The 25503-nt window shown below is 40.0% G+C and overlaps 1 protein-coding gene across 3 annotated transcripts in view; it reads left to right on the plus strand.

The window, feature by feature from the left end:
- KCNG2 (potassium voltage-gated channel modifier subfamily G member 2) overlaps nt 1-25503 on the plus strand; it is a 91845-nt gene that overhangs the window by 29382 nt on the left and 36960 nt on the right. The window contains exon 2 of one of the 3 annotated variants that reach the window (XM_069957894.1): nt 5912-6092. The exons of the other annotated variants lie outside the window; for them this stretch is intronic. The gene's annotated coding sequence lies outside the window, so the exon portion shown is untranslated. The remainder of the gene's footprint in view (nt 1-5911; nt 6093-25503) is intronic. 3 annotated transcript variants of the gene reach the window in all.

A 25503-nucleotide genomic window follows, 5' to 3' on the forward strand; every position in this document is an offset into this window, starting at 1 on the left:
ACGAGTCTCATCACATATTTTTTAGATTCTGTAGCCAAGAAGAATTGTTTTATACCTGACTCATGGAATATCTAGTTTGCTGAAAAGTGTTTTTTTTTTTTTACCCTGTAATTTAAATTTATGAAGCTAGCAGGTCATACATTTTACATTTATTTTAATGGTTAAGTTGTTATCATCCTTTGGAAAAAAAAAAATCAATTTGTCTCTAACAAACATCCATCCACAGGTGTTGAACATAACATTTTCATTTACACTACAGTTAATCTCCAGGGGAAAGCACGTTATTTAGCATTTTGGTTCTTTGCAGAGATAGTTATTTACTCCCATTTATAATTACATGTCAAGGTGTCAGGGTGAAGGTTGTGCTTAGAACAGGCTGATTATACAAGGCAACGATCCACAGGGGGATACAAGGATTTCTTATTCCAAACTCTGCTCCAGCAGATGATACTTGGTCAGCAGGGACAGTCTTACCAAGGGGTAGTGTCACTTTTCTAAGTCTATAGCATTTCTTTCCCAAACTTCTAACTAGTACAATATAAAAAAGAGAAGTCAATTAAGCTAGCTTCACACAGTAAAATAAAATTTTAATACAACCATCATTTTGAGTGAAAATAAAACAGTGTGTCAACAAATGTAAAAAAAAAAAATCTGTATTTCGCAAAAGCAGGTCGTAAATAATGAGCATGTTCATTATATGGACAATTAAAATTAATTACAGCCATTATTCTATACAGTGTGGGTGTCGTCCAATTTCCCATTGACTTCAATGGGCTAGGTTAATGCTATGTAGAAATTACGTCCATCTTTCTTAACAACGGCCGCAAATGATATCATGTATTTTCAAAATATCTGACATTTTTTGCTCAATAATGGCCTTTGTTATGAAAGACGGACATCATTTTTACATTGTGTGAACCTAGTCATGAAGTGTATTAGATCAAAAAGCAGCTGTATTTTCTGTCTTTCTGATTAACAAGGAATGGGGTTTCCAAACTAAGGCCAACGTATGTGTTGCCTAAATCAAGGACGTTCTTGGAATTTACAACAGCGCCCATGATTTATACAAAACATACGTTGTATGTGAACGAATGGAATCCCGGCCGGAGCGTATACACGTAGGGGGACTCAAAAATGTCCCCGCAGCTCAGACGGTACGGAGATTTATGTAGAGGTGGACTTCCTCTACATAAATCCCGTGCGCAGCAGTGTGCGCTCCAGGAAATGTACGCCAGCTTAGAGCTGGAGCAGGTTTTCTGCTTATTTCTTTGCTAATCTAATGAAGTATAGCGCGGACTCTGAGTCCACGCCCCCCTTTCCGCCCCCTCCACACCCCCTCCCCGCCCCCCTGGCGTACCTGGCGAAAAGTGTCCAGATGCAAATATTTGGCCCCTTTAAATACGCTTTTTCAGCTTGATACATGTCCGCATAGTATACACTTCGTCTGGGATTCCATCCGGCTGCATAAAAAATTGACATTTCAAGAAGCATGAACCCTCCCATAGACTGCCTGTATGACACGGAGACTTGTGGGGTTCCACTGTGGAATTTCGCCTGTTTTCCTCCGTGTGAACTGACCCTCAGGGAAGAAAGGTCTTCTTGGTGGCAGTCAATAAAATGTTTCAATAGACCAGATAATGTGCCACTGAAAGTGAGCCGGGATGCAGCAACCACATGGGAAACATGTTCCGTGAGTCTCTTCAATTTCCGTGTAGTACAGCCCATATATTGTAGTGTACAAATAGTGCATTCTGCAAGATAAATTACGAAAAAAAAGAGTCGCAATTAATACATTTTATATTGTACTTTCTCTTAGTAACTGTGGATGCAAACTGCTTAATTTTGTAAGCAAATTTACAAAGCGAACTTTTGGGTAGCGTACAGGGAAAAATGGAACATATCTCCCCAAACTGATTACTGAACAGAGTGGCTACAGAAACACTTCAATCCTGTAAATGGAAAGTTCTATCTTTAGATTCACCAATAGCCTTGGCGCTATTAACCATTTTATGCCCATAGCCACATCTGCGCAATTTCAATTGCAAATCCTTAGTAGCCATACTATACGACGCATGGTCGCAACAGGCCTATTTTTCTCTATGCTACCATTCTGGCAGCACAACAGGCACTGTGACATGGTGATTCCTAGCCATGCCATGTAGTCCTAGCCTTATTTTGGTTTATCTTTTTTACTTTGATGTATGACCTTTACAAGACCTTTGAAGGTGTCCTGTTATATCTAGAACCAAGATGTTAATAGTAGATCCCATAAGTCCCATCAGTTGTAAAGTAGGGCCTTGGGGTCTGAATCTTATTTGTTTCCCTGAATGTTCCACAGATGCTTGATTGTATTGATTTAAAGAGCATTCTGACACATAGGGTCCTTTTACACTGACCAATTATCAAGAAGTAGGAACGCTCACTGACGATAATCGGGCTAGCAATTAGTTGAATTACAAATAATGGCTAATTTGTTGACTAATCACATCTTTTGTGTGGGCATTATCGCTAGTTGGCTGCACATCTTCTAATGTAAACAGGACTATGCATCTGACTATGATGAAGTTAATAGGCCACAAGAACAATCCAGCAATTGTTGTTTGAGCCAGAACAGTGTCCAGACCACCACAATGCCTATGCTGGCTTGTGTTTCTATAGTGCATCATGATGTCATCTATGCTCCAGGGAAGCAACTTGCACACACCCATCCCATTCAAATGGGATTAGTTAGACTAGACCGTAATATTCCATTACTCCATTGTCCATTACTGACATATTTCTGTTATACAAGCATTAGGTATGTTTGTATGTTTTGTGTTTTTGCTTTTTACAATTTGTGCTACAGTTTTTATGGTGGATTGTACCAGACAGACTAACCTTCACTAACTAATGCATACATGACCCTGTTGCTGATTCTCCCTCCTTGGTCTACTTTGGGAGTTACTAAACACTGCATATCAGGAAGACCTGCTTTTTTGGTTAGGGTCTGATCCACTGGTCTAGCCATTACAAGTCACTCAGTTCCATAGGCTTGCCATTTTTTCTACTTCCAAAACAGGTAGCATTGTAACAAGATCAGAAATGTTATTCACTTCACCTGTCAGTGTTTTTAATATTATGGCTGGTCACTGTATATATATATGTATTTTTAGATTTTAATGTCTTGAACGTCTTACAGTGTTTTAAAATTGCCAAACCGCTGTCTTTTATTTTTCTAAGAAGAACACCAATTCTGGTAAATATACAGATTCTTTTATTTAACCATGATCTTTCCGTAGAAACATCTAATCTATACAAGATTTACATGGATCAAATCCATGGGCATGTTTATTAATGTCTATTGAGCCTAAGCTTTTCTTAATGGCCAAGCCTGCTGTTCTGACATGTTCTGTTCTTTATGGTTCAGCCATCTGATTATTTTTATTTTACAAGTATTTTTATAGTAAGCATTAGCAGGATTGTGTACTCTGATCACTTCTCCTGAGGTAATCACTTTGTACTTTATAGCAATCTGTCCCAGTCTACTGACTAAATAGAATTATTAATCAACTCCAAATATTGATTAAAATTAGTGCCATCTGCATTTCATTTGGGGAGACATTGGGTCTTATGACTCCAGAATCTGCTTTGCTCTTTTCTTTTCCTTGGGTCAGTGATGTAGAACGTGACTTTATAGAATGATTAGTCAATATTACCTTAATTTTTTTTTTATACTAATCTTTATATGTAGGAAACTAAAATTGGAGTTTCTATTGCCCTCCCATCAGGACATTAAGGTGGCATTCCCATCTTAAAGGTAACCTGTCACATGGGGGACCAGAGCAAACAGCACCATAACCAAGTAATAAAGATTTTTATACCTACCCTCTGGACCAGTGTTTCCCAACCTTTTCCAACTCAGGGCACCCTGTCGTGTAGTCATAACATAATGTAATGTAATAATGTACCCTCTGCTGTGCCCCTTATAGTAATGATGCCCCCATGCTGTGTTCCTCATAGTAATAATGTCCCCTTACTGTACCCGTCATACTAATAATGTCCCCATACTGTGCCTCTCATAGCCTTAGCCTTTAGCCTGCTTAACTTGCGTTACAGTGAGCGGGCAGATCATCAAGGTGAGCAGTGCATTCCTAAGAGCTGCATGGCCGGAGGTTCTAGGGATGCTTAAAGTGACAGTGTCACAAACCCATCGGGTCTTGGTTTGGGACCGCTGCTCTGGTCACTGCTGACACTCTGGACGCTAGTCACACTGCTGAGAAATCACTGCTTTTCTTCACACTCATTATGCTAATGAGATGAGTCCAACGTCCATAGGAAATCACTGATCAGACTGGTCCGCCGCATGACAGGTTTCCTTTAACTTTATCTCTTACACCAGCAGTCAGACCCCCAGCAATCCCAAATATGAATGGTGAGTCCGAAATTAATGGTGTGCAGCCAGTGTTCTATTCATTCTCTATGGAGCAGCCAAACATTTCAGAGCACTTTTCTCAGCAATGTTGGGTGACCAAATAAAGAGTAAAATGGGATCCTTTTATTATGTGTACAATTTTGTCCCTGCTTTCAGAACTGATGGGGGCTCTAGTGGTCAGATAGTGGTCAGATTCCAGATTCCGTATACTATGGATAGTAAATAAATACCAAGTTGAGCTGGGATACCCCTTTCAGATAGTTGTCAAATGAAACTTCTCATAGCTGCCTCCCTGCTCCTTCATTCTGATGGTGAAAATAGACATAACTATAAGCAACCAATAATTAATCCAGTATTTTTGCCACTAGCCCATAATAAATTTACTATGGTCTAGTGTCATATCAATGTATTCTGTTTAAGGAGATTATATACATCTAACCTATTGTAGAATAATAGATAAGGTACAAGTCTGCAAGTGAGCGGGGGGGGGGGGGGGTTGCTATAATGACACAAAGATCTAGCTGGTAGAAGGAGAAGTGGCACTGTATCTTCCTAGCTGCGCTGCCACTTTCTTCTCGCAATCAGCACAGGTCAAGGCCATCAGACCCCCATTAATTCATGGTATAGTCTAGTAACATGTTGTCAATGTGTACTCAGACAACCCTTTTTAATCTTTTTCTTAGCTGGGTTTATTGTGTTGGTCCTCTCAGTTTAATGTAATGAGTATTTTTTATGCTATACCATAATATTATATTATACTTTTATTCTATGTTTTAATTCCATTTTATAGTGTACTACTTTCCTTGAAATTAATTAGTATGATCAATAAGTTCTTCCTCAGAGGAGAAATCTCAGTCTTTCCTTTATGACCTGTTCCCTGCTTATAGTCTTTTCCTGGCTTTGGCTTCAAAAATCTGTCAGATAAATCTCTCTGTGTAAAGGCACCCTAACTCCTGGGGTGTGGAGGAGACCTGAGCTTTATGTGCTACAAGGCCCTGATTTGCATAATGGGTGGGTATGAAACTTCCAGAAGATGTGGTAGGTAAATCAATAACAGAATGTAAACATGCCTGGGATAAACATATATATATCCTAACATAATAATAAAGTAAATAATAAAAGGGCAGACTAGATGGACCCAGTGATCTTTTTCTGCTGACAATCTTCTATATTTCTAAATAGAAACTGGTGTTAACTGCCCATAGCAACCAATCACTGCTCAGCTTTCATTTTACCAGAGCTGAGAGCTGGTCTGTGATTGGTTGTTGGAAGTTACCAGTTTCTTCTTACACCCTTAGATAAATATGGGCCTAGGTATACAGAAACTTCACTATTATTAACAACTAAATTCATTCTTCCTACTTAGAATAGGGGGTATTTTGTGCTGTTTGAGGGAAGGGGGTTGTTTACCTGCAGTTTAACCAATTTTATTTTCTACTGTTTTACTTTTTCTTACTGTCACAAAGTTGATCTTTTCATATGTTATTGTCTCTGTTGTAGCATTGACTGGCAGCTGCGATATGGAGTGAAATAGTTCCCCATCTTGTTTGGTTTACATTTTTAAGGAAGCTGTCATGTCCTCAGACTCTGACATTTAGTGGGATAAATTAAATAATGCATATTGTCGTACACAAGTGTCCTGGACCAAGCCCCAAACTAAAATATGACCTTCCATCTAGAGGTAAGCTCATGTTCTGCCTGATGAAAATGTTACCAAAATGCTGTTTGTTTCCCTTCAGGACCCTGCCTGGCTTGAGTCAGCAGAACATGCTTTGTATATCCGTCCTTGGGGAATCTCTGTGAAGGCACTCGCTTTCTTAGCTGCCAAGAAAAATTTGTGTAACTCCTGCCTGTTTCTGACACTTCTGTTGACTAGAACATTGTGGATAGAGATTGTTAGTTAAACTAGCTTGTGTAGTGGAGAGCTATACTATACGTTTTATTAACCTCAGAGCAAGAATTCTACGTTTTGTTTTGCCAGGCCCATTTTATTGCTTGCAGTAGAAAATTTTTCGAAAAACCTAGTTTAGTAAATATTTTTATTACTGCATATATCTTATTGTTATTGTTATTCTCTATTATAATAGAAAATGGTCTTATTTTTACTATTTAAAGCCAATACAAACCTTGTTTTTTGTTTCTGTAATTTAAATAATCACTTTAAGAAAATTAAAATTTGATTTTGCTTTCTGTATTTAGCCAATTCGCCAAGTTCATCAAAGTTACTTACAGGGCATGGTGTATAAACTTTCTGCAAATCGAACAAACAGGAACAGCAATCTGTGGGGTTTTCAGCATCCAGCCCCCACCAATCAAACGTTTATAAATATCACTATGACATGTCAGAAGTTTTTTAAAGAGTATGTCCATATTTTCACTCCTATCCAGTTGGATTGCCAAGGAAACCATATAATGTCCAGCTAGTTCTATGTACTCAGTACTTGTGCACAGAATTCACTAGGCATTGTGCATTTGCTTTAGCAATGCACTAGAGTGTGTAGTATTTCTCAATACTTAGGTTTGCAGAATGTCCCAGGAGAGCTATGCTGAGCTCCACTTTAAAGTAATAGGTGCACTTTAAAGGCAACCGTTCAGTAGGTTCAGGCTCCTTTGTTACGAACATGTATATCTCATGCTAAAACGCCTAAGTTTGTAATATTTTTGTATTACTTTAAAAACATTTCAATGAAAATTATTGAACAGGAAAGAGGTTCTTTCTTTTCTCCACTGATAGAAAGGTCTTTCCCTATGTACAAATGGGGAGAGAATTGTCACTCCAGCCGGGCAGAGAGAAGTTGACAGAGAGTTGCCCCTATTACTCTTATCCCGATCCTTAGAATATGTTCACACTGTGTCTTTTAAGGCAAAACAACAGCCGTCATCATCAAAGAATGACTGTTTTTTCTACTATAAAAAGACATTGTGTTAGCATAGCCTTAAACTGTAATCCACCACAGCATTTCCGGATAAAACTATGGAAACTTTTCTCTTTTTTATTATTACTATTTAAAAGCTTTCTGTTGAAAATTACACATTCCACTGCCATCGAAAGAGAATATTTTTATTCCATCTCAAAAACACAAGTATATCACATCAGTAATTGCCGCTCTGTCAGGATTGCACCTTTAAGTCTTATTAATACTTAAGATGCAGGGCTGACAGGCTCCACAAATCTTAATAGTGATCATGGAATAGTGATGCCTCTCAATACAATGTGCATACTTTATTATCCGTTGAGGTAAAATATATGTTAAATCCTCCCCCTCATCCGTTCATGTTATTAGCTTTTCAGTGTCCTTCCCTCAGTTTGGAGCCTGCAGCCCCCTCTTTTCTGAGACAGCACATGCAAACAACTTCCTGGCCGGCTGTTTCTGCACTGTTTCTTCTCTCTGTACAGCAGGAAGGGATAATCACACTAAGGGCCAGTTCACACAGAGTTAAACAGGCAGTCTATAGGAGGGCCCACATGCCTCCTCTCTCCGCACAGAAAAATTGACATGTCAATTCTGAGCAGAGAGGCACAGAGAGAGGAGGCACATGAGCCCTCCCATAGACTGCCTGGATGACACGGAGGCTGGTGGGATTCCACGGCGGAGAGTTCCACCGCAGAATTCCGTCAGTTTTTCTACGTGTGAACTGGCCCTTAGGTCACAAGTAACTCGACCTGAGATTACCCTCCTGGCTTCACACAGTGTATAAACAGCCAGCCAGGAATGTTGTTTACATGAGCTGTCTCATAAGGGAGGGGAGGAGGGGGTTGAGAGCAGAAATGGCTCAAATACAGTTTTCTGTGTCTTATGCTGAAAGTTGCAGGCTCAGAACTGGGGGAAGGAGGTTGAAAAGGTAATAACATGTATAAAAAAGGAATTGTTAGTCTCCAGGAGGGGGGTGAATCAATCTATATTTTACCTAACCAGATAACCCCTTTAAGCTTCAGCCATACTTTCTTACTTAAATATTTTTTTTTGCTGTCAGAATTCATCACCATCTGAAAAGCCTCCCATAGATGTGTTTCTCAATCTGGATTAAAAGTTATAAATTGACTCCTTTAACATTTTAATGCAGCATAAAAAAATATATTTTTGGAATGTGTGACAACAAGTACAAAATACAATTTACTGTAACCTAGCATATTCATCCAAGAGCAACATCTGCTTGTGTGACAACCTCCCAGGCTCAACCAGCATAGCGATATCACAGCAGTGGCATGGTAGCCAGGCTTGGGGGCTATCTCACCACCAGTTTTGTCAACTACTCTTTTCAGGGGTGTCAATCTGGGGGTGACTCAAAATATGAAATATACAGCACATGCAGTGGTGGTGCTTTGCAGGCTCTGCACACAATGAATAGTATATAAAAAAGTAATATAAAAAAAGTTCTTCAAAGTAAAAAGGCACAGTTAAATAGACAGGTACAATCAAACAGCTTGTTCAGGCACTTTCTGTGCTGCCGGCTTTCACAAACCCACATTCAGATCAGAAGTCTCATATTATTCTGGCGGCCTGTGTGTTGGTGATTTACTCCACAATCAGTACTCACAGCCTTAACTCAACTGTCCTCTATTATGCTGAGCTGACTCCAGCAGTATATACTGGCTTGCATAGAAGGCCTGTACCCCATGTAAGGGATAGGGGTCCCAGGCTCACTGGCTTGCCAGTTGGAACTGGCAGTGCCCAGGCTTTGCCCATCCTAAACTATGTGTAAACTCTGTATAGTCTTTGACTATTCCCATCCATGGCCAACTATGGCATTATAGTAGAACACTCTAGAATTCTCTTAGCTCAAAGGGGGCAGGGCTACAGCACAAGCAACAATTAATTAACGCTGTAGAATCTTCTAGAGCATTCCTACAGCCACACATTACAGCAGACCGCTATCTCCAGTGGCTCCATAGAGAATTAATGGAGTGATGGGCACCACTCTAGAGATGCCCAGGAAGCACACACACAAGTAATACAAGTACTACAAGTAATAATAAATCAGAAAACGTCTTTAAACAATGCATACATAACTTTACATACAACTTTGTATGTAGATTATTCTTGTTTTGTAAAATGGCTTTAAAAGTGCATTCGTTCTTGAGGCCTTACCTAAAGGTAAAACATACAGAGGACAGAACTGGTCTGAATCTGTCATTTGTAGCGGGACAGGTTAATGTTAGAATGTGTATGGGGGTCACCCAACTCTCCCCTACAGGCAGATATGAAGAAAAGGTGTCTGACGTATTTAGTCACATTTATCTAGTATATGGACACAATTAATATAACATTATATCTTTTTTTTGTTCTTTTCTTTTGCATTGTGCTCAGAGAATCATGCGGTGGGGATTGGATAATCTGAAATGTAAATGTAATGTTCATTGTAGCTGTTAGTAAAAGTAAGACACTAGAAAAAGGAAGAGAACATGTTGGTGACGTGTATTCCCATTGTCGCTGCTGAAGAAAGAGTAGAGTATGTGTCATTGGGATGAGAGAAGGAAACGTTACTCTTGTACTGGACTTCTGGTGAATGCTTTAACTTTTTGTATCTTTTTCTTGTTCTGCTGTATATACAAATAGTGTTTACAAGCACCTGTTTATCACTGTGGAGTAATAGTGTTCTGTGCCACTGTCAGCAGCAACCTAGACTTCTGAAACACTTGTCACAATGTTGCCTGAGGACCTTCTCTATGAGTTGAGCATGTCAAAGTGTTTGATGAATCACTAAAAATCATGGTTGCAGCTTTGTATAAATAACCTTAAATACCTTCTAGCAAAAGCAACAATGCTTCTTGAAGGACTTTGCATACGGATGTAAGAATTTACTGTTCTCCACGAGTCAGCTCTCTCTAAAAAAATTGCTGCAAATTGGTTAAGACAGATCAAGTGATGACACTTGTATTCTGGAATGAGTGAGATGTTCCTGCAAGCAGTGTCTGAAGCTTCAGGTGCCATACAAGATCATACACTGTATGATCAAGCCCTGGCTTCTGATGTTCATGAAACATTTGGAGTTCAAGAAGTGACAGCAGATTATAGGAGATTAAATGATAAGACTTTTCTCAAATACATATCCTTAGCAAATCCGAAATTATTTTTACAATGCATACCAACGGGCAGTAAACCAGTGAAATGCAAATCAGGTAAAAATTTTCTTCGCCTGCCCTTAAGAACACACACAGCCTGCTGCAGCCATAGCACACGCACAGCCTGCTGCAGCCATAGCACACACACAGCCTGCTGCAGCCATAGCACACACAAAGCCTGCTGCAGCCATAGCACACACACAGCCTGCTGCAGCCATACTACACACACACAGCCTGCTGCAGCCATACTACACACACACAGCCTGCTGCAGCCATACTACACACACACAGCCTGCTGCAGCCATAGCACACACAGACACAGCCTGCTGCAGCCATAGCACACACACACAGCCTGCTGCAGCCATAGCACACACACACAGCCTGCTGCAGCCATAGCGCGCACACACACACACAGCCTGCTGCAGCCAAAGCACACACACAGCCTACTGCAGTCATAGCACACTGAAGAAAAACACATCATCTTCGCTCAGAGAGTAAACACCACACTGAGGACAGAGGTTACTGCTACACTACTTATGGCTTCACCCCCTCCTCCTTCTCTATATTACACAGAATATCTTCCTATTACACTGCTCCTCATATACAATCATCCAGCATCCAGGAAAAAAACAGCACAGATCTCCCCACACACAATGGACTCTTCCAGCTCAGAAACAAGCTGCCAAATAGAGACCAGATTACTTATATGTGGAGGAAACTAAATGTATGGGAGAAAGGGTTTTTCTCGTTGTTATAAATTAAGGGCTTAGATTAATTGAACATAAACTATATTAATGAGCAACATTTATAGAATCCACATGAAAACTCAACTATAAAATTATAAAAGATTTTTGTTATAGCCAGAGTCTGTACATTTTTTCTGACTCCGACTCAAGCCAAAACTAGTTCTGACTCCGACTCCACAGCCCTGGGTACAAATGTAACTAAGATTAACTTTCATAATAAAAAAAAAGTTAAGGAAATGATGATAATTTTATTTTAGAATGTAGAAACTAAAACTCAATATTTTATGAAATAAAAAAATAAAAACATTTTAAATAATAAACTATTGTAATACCATTTTGTAACCCTCAAGGGAGCAGCCGATGAAACTACAGATATGGTCTTAGAAAATAAAAGCTAAATATAGCATACTAGCTATAGTAAGTAAGGAATGGAGACATCCTACAGACATCAATCCTGAAAGCCAGAGAAATATCATGGGACATTTCTTTAAAGGGGAACTATCAGCAGGTTAGACGAATCTGAACTGCTGATATGTCCCTATTGCACAAGAGACGCTGAGGAGGAAGGTATGTCTCTTAGCTTCCCCCTCTGTGCCATTCCTGTGCAGTTAGTCATGTGCTCCACGGCCCAGCAAGACTGTTAGGAGCACTGCCCGCACCCATAGCTCCGATCCGACCCACCCTCAGCCAGACCACTTCATTTATTATCATTAGAAAGGGGCGGGCTGGCCGGGGGCGAATCAGCGCTATAGGGACAGACAGAGCTCCACGTCTCACGTGATTAACTTCACAGGAACGGTGCAGAGGAGGAAGGTAAGGGACACACCTTCCTCCTTGATTTCTCCTGTGCAATAGGGACATATCAGCAGGTTAGATTAACCTGCTGATAGTTCCCCTTTAAAATCTGGGATTATCTACTGAATGTAAGGGTAGTTGACAGGTTAACATGTTGGTATGTTCCTGTAAGGTAAATGAGGTTGTGTGCTCCGCTGGGACAAGGACTAATATGCTGAATATAATGTTCTGCACTGTGCTCTTGGAATATATTGGTTTTATAGAAGTGATTGATTGGCTATGCATATATTGCAGGAAATTCAATCTAATTCTAGCTGTGTTTTTAAAATCTATTTGCGTGTTGTTCATTCTGCGGTGACCATAATTGCGCTTTATGCTAGGCTGTGCGTCTCTTCACCTCTCCCCTGTGGGGTTATAATATAAATTACCTTACCGTGTCTTGCAGGTCAGTGTACCAGCAAAGCAGTTAAGTGTTATCTGCACTTGCATTATTACTATTATTATTAGCATCAATTCTATTCCGCTTACTGCTGATATAAAAAGACTTTTAGGAACAAAAACAGTGTATTTCACAGCGTCCCAGAAATTGATTTTTCCCAAGCCTTTTGCAAGCCTGGGGTTTGGAGATTGGAGGTTGAGGATAAAGCAATGTATTTGTTACTCTTTCAAGATTACCGCTTAAGTAGGAATGAAAATATCTATTGTGTTTGTGATTGTACATATTAAATCTAATCCACGGTCTGTGATATTAGGAGTCTTGGTGCCCTGCAGTGAACTTCATACACACTGTTATTTCTTAATCTTCTATGAGAAAATGTCTCCAGCTAGACAAAAGAAAGCAGAAGTGGTAGAAGCAGGATTACAAATAAAGAGCTATAAATTAAAGGATGAATTGAGAGAAGAAAGAAAAAAAAAAAGGAAACAACAAGGTTATGACTACACGGGCAGAAATAATGTGGTCCAGTAAGGGGTAACAAAGATTCAGCTATACAAAGAGAATTCTTATAATAACTATTACCAAGTCCTCCAAAGCCTTATCTCTTTTACTAGATATCAGGAATATGTGTCCCAATGTATGCAGTAGCTGAGGGAGATTTGTGCTTACAAGGAAGAATTACATTGATTGATTATGTGGGATGACAGTATTCTAATAGAATGTAGCGGAAGAAATATGGCTTAGAGTGTTTTCCCCCTTTATGTCCATCAGCTTTCTGATGCTGGGTCTTGTGGCTCGTGTTGTTTGTAACGACAAATGTTTTACCTAGGGCAGGCACTGTAAACACTACTACTTAATGATCTGAAAGATGGAAAAATTGTTTGGTACAGAAAGTGTCACATGCATGCTGATGGGGCAAGAGTTTCGTTTCTTATGTGTTATTAGTGTAATGGCCCCCATACTTCTCATCATAAGTCATAGTACATTTATTTTGTGCCTTATTTTGTGCCAGGTCCTTGCAGATCACTTTCACTACATACACGCTGCGTGTATGTAATTCTGCCGGCCCCTTAACCCCTTCAGCTGCCGCCCGGCTCCCACTCTGTATACATTACCTGTCCTCGCTGCACGGGGTCCCGGCGTACTGCTCTCCCGCCTGGCCAATCAGTGGCTGTGGCAGGGCCACACACTGATTGGCCGGGCGTGAGAGCAGTACGCCGGGACCCCGTGCAGCAAGGAGAGGTAATGTATACAGAGCGGGAGCGGAGCAGGAGCCGGGCGGCAGCAGAAGGGGCTAAGGGGCCGGCAGAATTACAGTCGTTCAGACCGCTGCGTGTATGTAGTGAAAGTGATCTGCCAGGACCTAGCCGACTCTCAGCGTAATTTACCCTGCGAGTCGCTAGGTGTGAAGGCACCCTTATGCAAATATTGCTATCAGTAAATTAGAATTAATATCTAAGGGCTGTATTACATGGCCGGATATTCCGGCAATTTGCTAGATTGGCGCTCGCTTACTGAGCCTATTACACAGCATGATAATCGTGCATCAAGGGCTGCTTGAACATCCATAGCGATGTCCGCACAGCCCTTACCTTAGGTGTAAAATAATAAACTTTATACATACCTCTCAACACTCCTAGTGTTCTAGCTCCTGCCCACTCCCTGCAGCCACTTATAATTTTTTTTATACATTCATCGGCCATTGGCCGTACATCGTCATCACCAACCGATAATTTTTAGGCAAAATTAAACAACAGAAGCTAGTGGCCAGATATGCATAATGTCTATAGTTTTTTTTTTAACTCACCATGTCCCTCCGAGTATTTTGAGCCATCTCCTGTCTTTCTAGCTATAGCTGTTGCCGAGTTACAAGTTTTTCGAAAAGCCGATATTGGTCCATTTGCATATTCGCCCCCTTAGCTTTCTATCCTGCCCACTGCTGTCATTACTATTGCAGCGTAAATACAGGCTGACGTATGCATGGTGTAACTATATGCTGCTAAATGGACATCTGTTTACCAGGGGTTGGGGGTGTAGTGTAGGTTTAGATCTCTGTTTGCTGACTGTGAATGAAAACATTCTAGTTCCATCCAGACTCTAAGAATATCCATAACACTTACAATATACAGGGCTGTGACACAAAGACAGGTACATATGCCTGCATTCACTGACAACAAACAGAGAACTATAACTTTTCATATTACAGAGACCTAGGCTCAGGGACACATGTAAGTCTATGAAACTAGCACAGGTGCATGGAGATGATGCAGATTATGTCTCCTGGGGGTCGGGTTACCAAGTCATTAGACAGGTAATCTGGCCCCAGAGAGGTGATCACATGTCTTCAGACTACAAAGTAGGGGGGGAGGGAGCCGAGCGTGGTCTGAGTGGACTGAGAGTAGAAGATTTTAGACAAGAGTCGATAAAAATTAGAAGAGAAAACAGGGAAAGGATGCAAGATAGGTTATGCATGTATATTAGACATAGGGTGGTATTGGGAAGGGGGATTGTTTACAATATTGTTTTTGCTACCTGGATAACCCCTTTATGGTGCGTTCACACCTACAGGATCTGCAGCTGATTTTCTGCAACAGATTTCATTAAATAACTGAACACAGCATCAAATCAGCTGCAGATCTGCTGCAGATCCTGTAGGTGTGAACGCACCCTCAAGGTCCTTTTACACGGGCAACAAGCATTCATAGGAACACTCATTCAGCTGATCATGATCCTGTGTAAAAGCGCCATTGATCAGCCGACGAGTGAGCAAACATCCACTTGTCAGCTGATTTGATCCTTTGTGCAGCTGTAAAAATCTTTATCGGCCACATATCTCTCTGTCTAAACAGGAGGTGTGTAGCCGATAACAATGCATGTTAATGGCTGCACAAAGAACATAGTTTGTAACATCCTTTTCTGAAGACCCTAAAGAGAAAGCACTCTAATCTTCCAGTTCCTGGTTATTTAGGGGTACTCCAGAGAAAAAAAAAAATAAAATAAAATATATATATATATATATATATATATATATATATATATATATATATACAGATTTGCGAATGATGTCTATTTAAAAAAAATGTAAGTATTCTAGTACTTATAAACTGCTGTATGTCATGCAGGAAGTAGAGTTTTTTTTTCCAGTCTTACACAGTGCTCTCTGCTGCCACCTCTGTCCTAAGCTCCTTATAGAGTAGTACGAAAGTTTTTCTGTAATAAAAGGAAAGAAACTTAGTCATTTGACAATAACGTGTTCACATACATCCTTAATTCATAGGATATCTTCAAAAAAAGTTTAATTTAAGGTACATCCCTATAGAGATAAGTGAGTGGCACAATGCCTCCATTAACTTCATTTGGCTGTCAAAAACACTTTAACTTCATAAAAGCTTTACGAATAAAGAAAGTTGAATCACTTGGAACAAACAAGACACATAGAGTTCCTTATTCCATTCTCTATGGAACACCACTTTTCTTTTTCCTCTTCCATTGTTACCTTTTAATTTTTATACAGATTAGCCAATCTACAAATGATAGCAAGCCATTTCAGGCACAGTTACACATTTATTGTAAGATACTGTATAAAATTCTGTATGGTAAGAGCCACCATATATCATGTAATTATTTGTTTTTCTTTGGGACCAATTACACTTTGCATTTATTTATTTTTATATTTGTAGTTTTCTTTCTGTGCTTATTGGTGCCAATTTTGGATAGATAGCACATTTTGATCATTTTTATAAAACATATTCTGGACTGTCATGTGAATCAGCAATTCTAGCATTTTGTATATTTTTTGCATCTACGGTTCACAGTGCCAGATCAATAAACATTATATTTTAATTGTTTGGACATACCAAATATCATCAGACAACCACGTTGATGTAGAGATAGCAATGACTAGAATCAACAAGATCACTGACGTCAGTCATTAGCAGATGGCATTCTCCTCTTTCCCTGCCTGTCACGTTAATTTGTGTCTTGCAGTCGGCAAGGGGTTAAGACTGTCTGTGTAGGTTAGTACTTTTTAGTAGTAATCCCAAAAAACATACAATGTGAATGGGGGCAGCATTATACATTTGAACAGTGGGTATCAAAGCCTAAGGTGTATGGGGACCTTTAAACCAAAGGTACACTCAGTGTAGTAGAATAGAAAATCTATAATTCTATAATTCTTTCCCTATGTTCTCCGTGATTCTGCATGTATTCTCTTTATTTTAGAAAATCTCTTTAAACTGTTACTTGCTTCAGCATGAACAACTTGCCACCCTGAGAAAGTAGAGAGCAGATGTTTTATGATTCATCCCATTCATGTAGTAGATTAGAAGTTATATATAGTGCTTGCTATAACAATTTTACCTCTAAATAATGGACACATAAAATAGTCGCAAGAAGTCTTTAAAATCGGATTTGGCATTCTGCCCCTGTTTGTGATGTTTGCTCAGGCAACTGGCACAGAAGATAAAAACAAGGACCAGCATCATGTCAAAGATTAAATATAGTGCTGCTTTACTTTATCTGGTCTGTAATCACACGTGTCAATGAGTAGGCCTTATAATTTACTAGTGCAATCCGACTCATGAAAGCAGAGTGACCAGTTTGTTACATACAAGTTTCTTTCCCATATAATTGACTGTTCCATCAGTACTGACATATATCCAGACAATGTTTTTTAAATCAAGTACAATCTGATCTTGTATCTTGTAATTTACAACACAGAGAAACAAATTATCTGACTTTTTCACATTTATAATTATCAAATAGCCCACATGGGTGTAACAGTAATAGTGATTGTTGTCAGAGGTGTACATCGTAGTAAAACAGAGATTCTGACATGTTTATCCCAATTAGGTTTTTCCTTATCCTGTTTGCTAATAAGATGCCTATTGAAATAACCATAACTGTACAGGTTACTAATAGCCATAGGTTTGCCATGTGCCTGTAAAGGTGGTGTTACACAAGACCCTAGAAAAAAAAATTGTCCTAAAGGGCTACATCAGGTTTCTGATCTGTGAGCCAAATCTTTAATTTTCAATTGTCCCTGTGCTCAGGGATGGAGCCTAGTGTCTATGATGGCTCCTCTGCACACACATAGAATAGGGGACCTGCTCTCCTATGCCCCCATACACACCCCTAGAAGCAGCAGCATTATAGGCTTAATCAGGCCCAGTGAGACTATGGAACTTTCTGCCAGAGGAAGTTGTCATGGACAACTCACTAAAAAGTTAAACTAGGCCTCAATACATTTCTAGATTTTACACATTACACATTATAGTTACTGAAGTCTGGAGAAGGGTTGTTGATCCAGGGATATACTTTGATTTCTCTCTTTTTACCACAAGGTTGTTTTTTTTTTACCTTCCTTTGGACCAACATTACAGGATAATAGCATAAACCAGATAAAAAAAATGTAATCTTTGAGCCTTATAAACAGTGTTACTATGTTACTTACCTAAGTGTTGGATATAAGCCTCGCTATGCATTGTATCCTATTGTGAGCAAAGTAGTTATTGCCAAGTTTCTACAAGAACTGTGTGCTACGATCAAATAGAAGTCTATAGCAGATGAGAAAAAGTCAAAATGTATCAGTCTGATAAGGGTTATAAAGCCATTTAAAGCTGCGGGACTCCAGGGAGGTACAGTGAGAGTAATTACCTTAAAATGGAGACAATTTGGAACAGTGATAAATCATCCCCGTTGTGGCCAGATTGCAAAATGACTCCAAGGGTGCAAAAAAGACTCATCTAAGTGCTCAAAAACATCCTAAAGGAACATGCACAGTTCTGTAAGCCACAATGGTAAGAACAGTTTTTATGACTACACAGAAAGAAAGTGAGTAGTCGAAGAGGAGATATACAAGAGAGTAGCAAGGTAGTAGCTGCTGCTGCTGAGCAAGGGCAATGATAATGTTACATATGCCGCAAAAATAGCTGAAGCCAGTGATTGACTGCAGTGTGCATGGAGATGTCATCAGGGGTGCAGGGAGAGGGTATTATCTACCACCATGCCATATTGTTGTGTGTTGTCCACTTCATTACTGGATCCATAGGCTAGGCTCAGACTAGATGCCTTTTGAAAAAAATGACACTAAAACAGCAAATGTGGTGCATGGCTTTTAGGGTCAAAAACACTTAGGCCAGATGTTAGCTGAGAGAAATGAGGAAAAATGAAACACAATACCCACATAACCCTTTTTACTATGGCTTTTTAGTGCATTTGCAGTTTTTTTAAAGGGAATCTGTCAACACCCAGACCCAACTTGAGGTGCTGACAATCTGCATTAAATGGCGGTAGACTATTGGGAATTTTATCTTTGCCTAATGTGTCAGTAGAGGCAATGTTGCACAATATCATTTCTCCAACTGTAATGAAGAGTGAAAAAGCAGTTGTGGTGTAGCGCTTGTGTCGCACTCTGGCACATCTCACCACTTCTCCCTCTTCTCCATGAGTAATCTGTTCTGCCAAGTCTCATGCACTCTCGCTTTCCAGTCCAAACATGCGCTGCTGATGTCAGAGGCCGTACACCTTCAGCCTGTGCTATCTTTGTTGACATCAGCAGTGCATGCTGGGATTGGGAAAATGACATTAGCACACAGGAGTCCAGACAGCACAGAATATACATACAGAAGAGGGAGGAAGGAGTGCTGACAGCAAGTGCTACACCACGACTCCTCTTTGACTCTTTATTATAGTAAGAGAAATTATATTGTGCAACATCGCCTTCACTGACACGTTAGACAAAGGTAACATACCAACTAGTGTACTAGCACTTAATGCACATCACAGATTCTCTGTAAATTGCAGCAGGGAATGCATTTCGTGTTTTTCCACAGAAAATGTTTTCCCCATAGAATTCTATCAACGCTAAAAAAAGTACTGTCTATATGCATTTTTTTCCCCCAATTTTTCAATAGAAAACCCAGAATAACATTATAAAGAATTACATTACTTTTACAGAAAGAATTAAAAAAAGTGAACATAAAACGCCAGAGAAAAAAAAAATGCCTACAGGCTATGTGCCCACTTTGGTAACATATTGGGGAAGCATGGCTGTCTTGTTAAATAGACAGCCACTAATAAAGAACATGATCTTTATTAGCAGCCATCTACTTAAAGAGGAAGTCCCAGGAACAGTAAAAAAAAAACTCTCCATGCCTCTGTTACACTGATCCGGGGTCCTATTCATTGCCACCAGCTGTCTTCTTCTGCAGGAAACCTGCAGCAGCTAGATGAGCGAGTGCCCTTTCAGCCAGTCAGTGACTGGGGCGATGTCCCACCACAGTCACTGATTGGCTGGTCGGGCAATCACTCAGCCGGTGTTGTGACATTGCAGTTAACTGAGTTGCAGGACCCCGGTTGATATGAACAGGACCCGGGAGCAGCTCTACAGAGGTACAAGGATGGATGAGTTCACATTTTTGTTATTTTTTTACCCACCTTTGCCTGCTGTTTGTACAGTTTGTGGGACTTCTACTTTAACAAGACAGCTGAGGATGGATGGGTGAGTTCACATTTTTGTTATTTTCTTACCCACTTTTGCCTGCTGTTTTTACAGTTTGTGGGACTTCTACTTTAACAAGACAGCTGCCTTAACCCAATATGTTTCTGAGGTGGGAATAAAGCCATAGTAATTTACACTAAAATGAGAAAAGGCCAGAAAAACTTAAAAAAAAAAAAAAAACTACGCTGTATAAAAGTTTTTAACTGGTCTGTTGCCATGTGTCCTCATTCAACTCTCTGGATAGGATGGCTGCTTCTACTTCAGGACTTTCAACTCAGGTAGCATCTTCCCTTTTAACACACAAAGGTGAGCCTTGCTATACTCACTTACACTCAATGTACACCAAGTATCAACTTATCAACTAAGGCTGAGTGCAAACAGCCTTTTTATGTCCATTTAACGGATTAGTTTACTGGTAAAACAGATTTAAAAAAAAATATTTTAAAAAATTGCTGCATTTGTGTGCATCCATTTGGATTTGTTTTTTCATTGACTTCCATTATTTAAAAAAACGGATGACACAAAGGCATGCGTTTTTTTATTATTTTTTTACATTAGACAGCCAAATGTAGTGTGAACCCAGCCTAATGCTGCAGCTTTGGGCTATGTTCCCACACAGTATTTTTGCTCAGTAGTTTGCTCAGTGTTTTGTAACCAAAACCAGGAGTGAATTGAAAACCCAGAAAGGCTATGTTCACACATTGTTAAAATTAAGTGATTGACCTCCATTTAACGGACGTTGTTTTAAACTAACGGCAATTAGGAACAATGACACGGCATATAAGTAATGTTACTCCAATTACCTATTATGATGCTACCACATGCACCAGTATCTTCAGATAATCGATCACCCCCTGTACCTCTTGTCTTTGGTGACAGTAAGTAACTTTGTAAACACATTGATTTGCAAGTGTCTTATACTGATTCCAAGTTATATCAGATATTATAGTCCAGACTTGCATTGATAATTCTGCTGTCTTCAATGCTGAACTCTCCTATAATTTCTTTCTGGCTCAGTATATGCACAGATCCTACTCTGGTTAGAGGGGTATGGGTTACTGACGCTACCCAACAACTAAAAGAATGGCACTGTATGATGTACTCTGGACTAGTACAATAAGCATTGTAATCTGTCTGCAATATTATAATATATATATATATATATATATATATATATATATATATATATATATATATATATATATTACTGTAATGTTAAAGGTAAAAACATTTTTCAACTTCCAATAGTGCAATCTGACCTTGTGACCTTGTTTATAACTATACATTAGGAAACGGAGTGTTCAACTCTGTGCACATAGCAGCCTTAAGCAGCACGAGACCTAGTGCCATAGAATCACATCTTGTTCTGGCCTCAGCTGCCATGGAGACAGAGGAAGACGCTTTGTCTCCTAATGTATAGTTGTGAGTAGCTGGAAAACCACAGCCACTCTTTAAAGCCATTTACAGGCTGAATTGAAAACTAATTTAATTTTAAGAAATGATTATTGTGCACAGAGCTTAACTATACATTTTTCATCTAACTTTACAGATACACTTTAAAATATCACTTTTTCTGTACTTCTTAATGTCAAGGTCCATAATGGATGTGTATGTAAGCAGACACACACATGCATACTGATAAGCCCCTAAGATCCTGATATGGGAATAGCCTTGGTATATGATATACTGTGGAGTATATCAGGAGCTTGGACATGGAGACAGTTATATTTTATGCCTCCCTCCTATAAAATGGTATTACTGTCTTATACAACATAGGGGCTATTTTATAGTACTACATTCCTACAAATTAAATGTTCTTTATGTCGTTGTTTTGAACTTTTGATATTCAATGTACAAATTCTTTAGACAACTGCCCACTCAGCAAAGCAGTGCAAGCATTAAGGTGCACAATTCTAGGGCTCTAAGAAAAGATAATTGGAATGATTCTCTAAGCAATGTAAGAGAAATTATTTGGAATACTAATAAAAGAGAAGATTAAGTTGTCTCCTAGTCCTGGCAGCAGAACGTTCTGTGAAATTTACGGCTATTGTGAACGCAGCAAGGAAGCCGGAGTAACTCCTTATAAAGGTTTTCATACAAGAACATAAAATATGTGAGAGTATCATTTGTCGCAGGATGGATTATATGAACACATTATTTTGTGACCACAATTTAAGACTTTCGGTAATACATCTGTCTTACTTGCAATAATAATGAAGTAATACAAACGGTTGGAGCTTTCAATATAGGAGATAAGTTCCCCTCTGGTAGCAATAATCACTCATTGTCAGCTGAAGTCTAGCACAATTTTCATTAGGAAGAAAACAGTGTATCAGATTTAGATCCATCATCAATTATTTCCCAGACAGAACTCTTTCCAGAGCTCTTTCACCTTGACAGCTACATTACACTTAACAATAAATAAAATAAAAACATGCAATCATTTGATTCTCCTCTTAACAAACACTGGTAGTGTAGGAAGCTTTCTGACAGCAGCTTGGAAGCAGGCAACTAGAGACTGTACATGATGGGTCCTTCAAGCATAGGCGTAAAATAGGCTAACGTTTACAACCTGGTTAAAATGTGTCATGTGTGAAGTTGGTTCTTCATAAGGGTCTGACACTAATAGGCTTTAAATGTATCTATAGAAAACAGCCTTAAAGGTTTTATTTGAATTTTTATAACCCTTGCATATTTAATTAGGAGTCTTTGAATATGCGTCGTAATAAACAGAAATATGACATTTATGGACAAACTTTATCTTGATCTAGGAATCAAATTCTACTAGTGAGGGGGTGTTCCTCATTAGTTATAAACAGACTCTCTTCTTTACGTGGTCGAGATTGTGGGGGCCACCTTTAACAATTAAAGATAGAGAATTGTCTTTATTTCCACAACATGAATGGGTTAAAGAAGTTTTAATTATTCAAACCTTTCCTTAGGTCATGACTAATGTCTTCTACTAATGACATAGATTTGTTCTTCCTATATGTGAGATTAAAAAAAAATCTGACATGGAACACAATGTAGTATCTATAGTTTTACTGATTCGTTTAAAAAAAAATTAAAGATCACATATATATATATATATATATATATATATATATATATATATATATATATATATGAATATTAAAATGGACTATTAGTAAAGAAAAGAAAAATAAAGTCTGAGTACACGATACACATTCCTGTATGTTAGATGATGTGTGGCACTACTGCAAATGTTAGTGAGAAAAATTCCAGAAGCCAGGAAAGCTTCCTTTTTATTAATAACACCATCTGTAGATTTAATTTCCATCATAGCATACGACTCAACAGTTTCCGAAAAGTGTTTAGAAAGCAGTATTACCTATAAATAACAGCTGGCTCCAGCCTGTGCTAAGGTACCAGACACTGTGTAAATACTAGCACTCTGTATACTGCAATGGACTTGTGTAAACAAAACTAGAATTAGTAGCCAAAGTCATCATGTGGTTCCTGTTAGTATATACTTTATTTATGTATATATGGTTCATAAAGTACTTGGGCTTTGCTTCAGCAATCTATCCAGATCACAACAAGAAGCTGAAGTTAAAGGGGTTGGCCACTTTATATTAAAATTGCTCAGTGTACAGTAGGTGTACTCACAGCACTTACTGACAGCAGCTCCCGGTGTACCTCATAGAGCTAAAATCATACTCCTCTAATCCAGGTGGTGCTGTCCTGCTCTGTGGTGATTCTGTCCATTAGATGGCTGACATGGAGGAGCATGTGACCATGCCACAGTGTCCTCCATAGATATATACAGGCTCAGGTGTGGGCAAAGAGAGCATGGTGACATGCTTCTCCATGTCGACCGTCCAATGGACAGACTTACGACAGAGTGGAGTCTGATTTTAGCTCTATGAGGTACGCAGGGAGCTCCTGTCAGTATATACAGTGAGTACAGTTACTAAGGGCCCTATTACACGGGACGAATATCGTGCAAAAAATCGTTAAATTGTTCGAATTTAAATGATAAATTCCCACCCCATTAACCCCGCCGGAGCTGATACTTCACCTGATCCTGGCTCCGGCGGTTCCCGATGTCTTCAGCAAGTGGGAGCGGGGACCAGGTGAAGTATATGCTCCAGCCAGCCGCCCGCAGCCCAGGCCGCCCGATCGACCCCCCCCCCCCCCCCCCCCCCCGCAGCACTGATCGCACGCCCCCCCAATCGCCCCCCCCCCCCCCCGCAGCACCGATTGCTCGCACGCCCCCCCAATCGCCCCCCCCGCAGCACCGATTGCTCGCACGCCCCCCCCCCCGCAGCACCGATCGCTCGCACGCCCCCCCCCAATCGCCCCCCTGCAGCCCCGGCCGCCAGATCGCCCCCCCCCCCCGATGGGGACTGCAGGGGGGCGATCGGTGCTGCCGGGGGGCGATCGAGCGGCCGGGGCTGCAGGGGGGCGATTGGGGGGGCGTGCGAGCGATCGTGCTGCAGGGGGGCGATTGGGGGGGGGGGCGTGTGATCGGTGCTGCGGGGGGCGATCGGGCAGCCTGGGCTGCGGGAGGTGTTAAAGGGGCTGCGGGCGGCTGGCTGGAGCATATACTTCACCTGGTACCCGCTCCGGCTTGCTGAAGACATTGGGAACCGCCGGAGCCGGGATCAGGTGAAGTATCAGCTCCAGCGGGGTTAATGGGGTGGGCTGCAGACAAACTCGCAGCAGGGATGTACATCCCTGCTGTGTGTTTGTCTGCCATTAAAAGTATAGGGCCGGGATCTGCAGCGAGTCTCGCTGCAAATACGCAGCAAGGGGACTCGCTGCAGACCCGCCAAATGGGTTTGTAGCCTAAGGCAATGTTTTTAGGATCTTAGCTCAAAATGACTACTGTCTATTGATAATGACGGCTGCAAATAATAATTACGAACTTTGAGTCTGTCACTATCAATAGATGGCCGTCATTTTGTGCCAAAATCCCATAGTGTGAACATAGCCTAAAAGAGATGTGCTAAGGTTCTTTAAGAGCTAATAATTAACAGGATATAGTGACGAATATAGTAAGCATCAAGCATCTATCAAAATAGGGCCTCTGAAAAGATACAGTAAAGATTTTTGGAATGTCCCATTAAATGCTGCCTTTATAGGTTAGTTTACAACCTGGCATACAGGTGATAGAAAGTGATATCTTTATTAGGTGGTTTCCACATTACTAAAAGCAACCTATTATTGGGATTAAAGGGGAACCCAGAGGTTGATTTTATATCAGTAAGTCTGCCTAAGTATGTAATGCAGACTGCAGATATGATGGTAACTTGTAATGTTTCTGAGCTGTAGTATGGGTTCCCCTATGTAACAATCTGATCTGAGAAGCTAAAAATTGACAACTACACTGGGGATGTGGCCTATCTGCCCAACAGAATTTCACAGGAACCTGTCACTGTGCAAACCATGTTTGTTTATAGCGGAAATGTTCTGCCATGTCTGATTAGATTTTAAAAGTGGAAAAACATACAATGTTACAAAAATATTGTTCTATTTATAGATCCGCTATTTGTTCCTGCTGAATGCTATCATTGCCCAAATGAT

Source organism: Dendropsophus ebraccatus, chromosome 2, assembly GCF_027789765.1.
Source record: "Dendropsophus ebraccatus isolate aDenEbr1 chromosome 2, aDenEbr1.pat, whole genome shotgun sequence".
NCBI classification, from domain to species: Eukaryota; Metazoa; Chordata; class Amphibia; order Anura; family Hylidae; genus Dendropsophus; species Dendropsophus ebraccatus.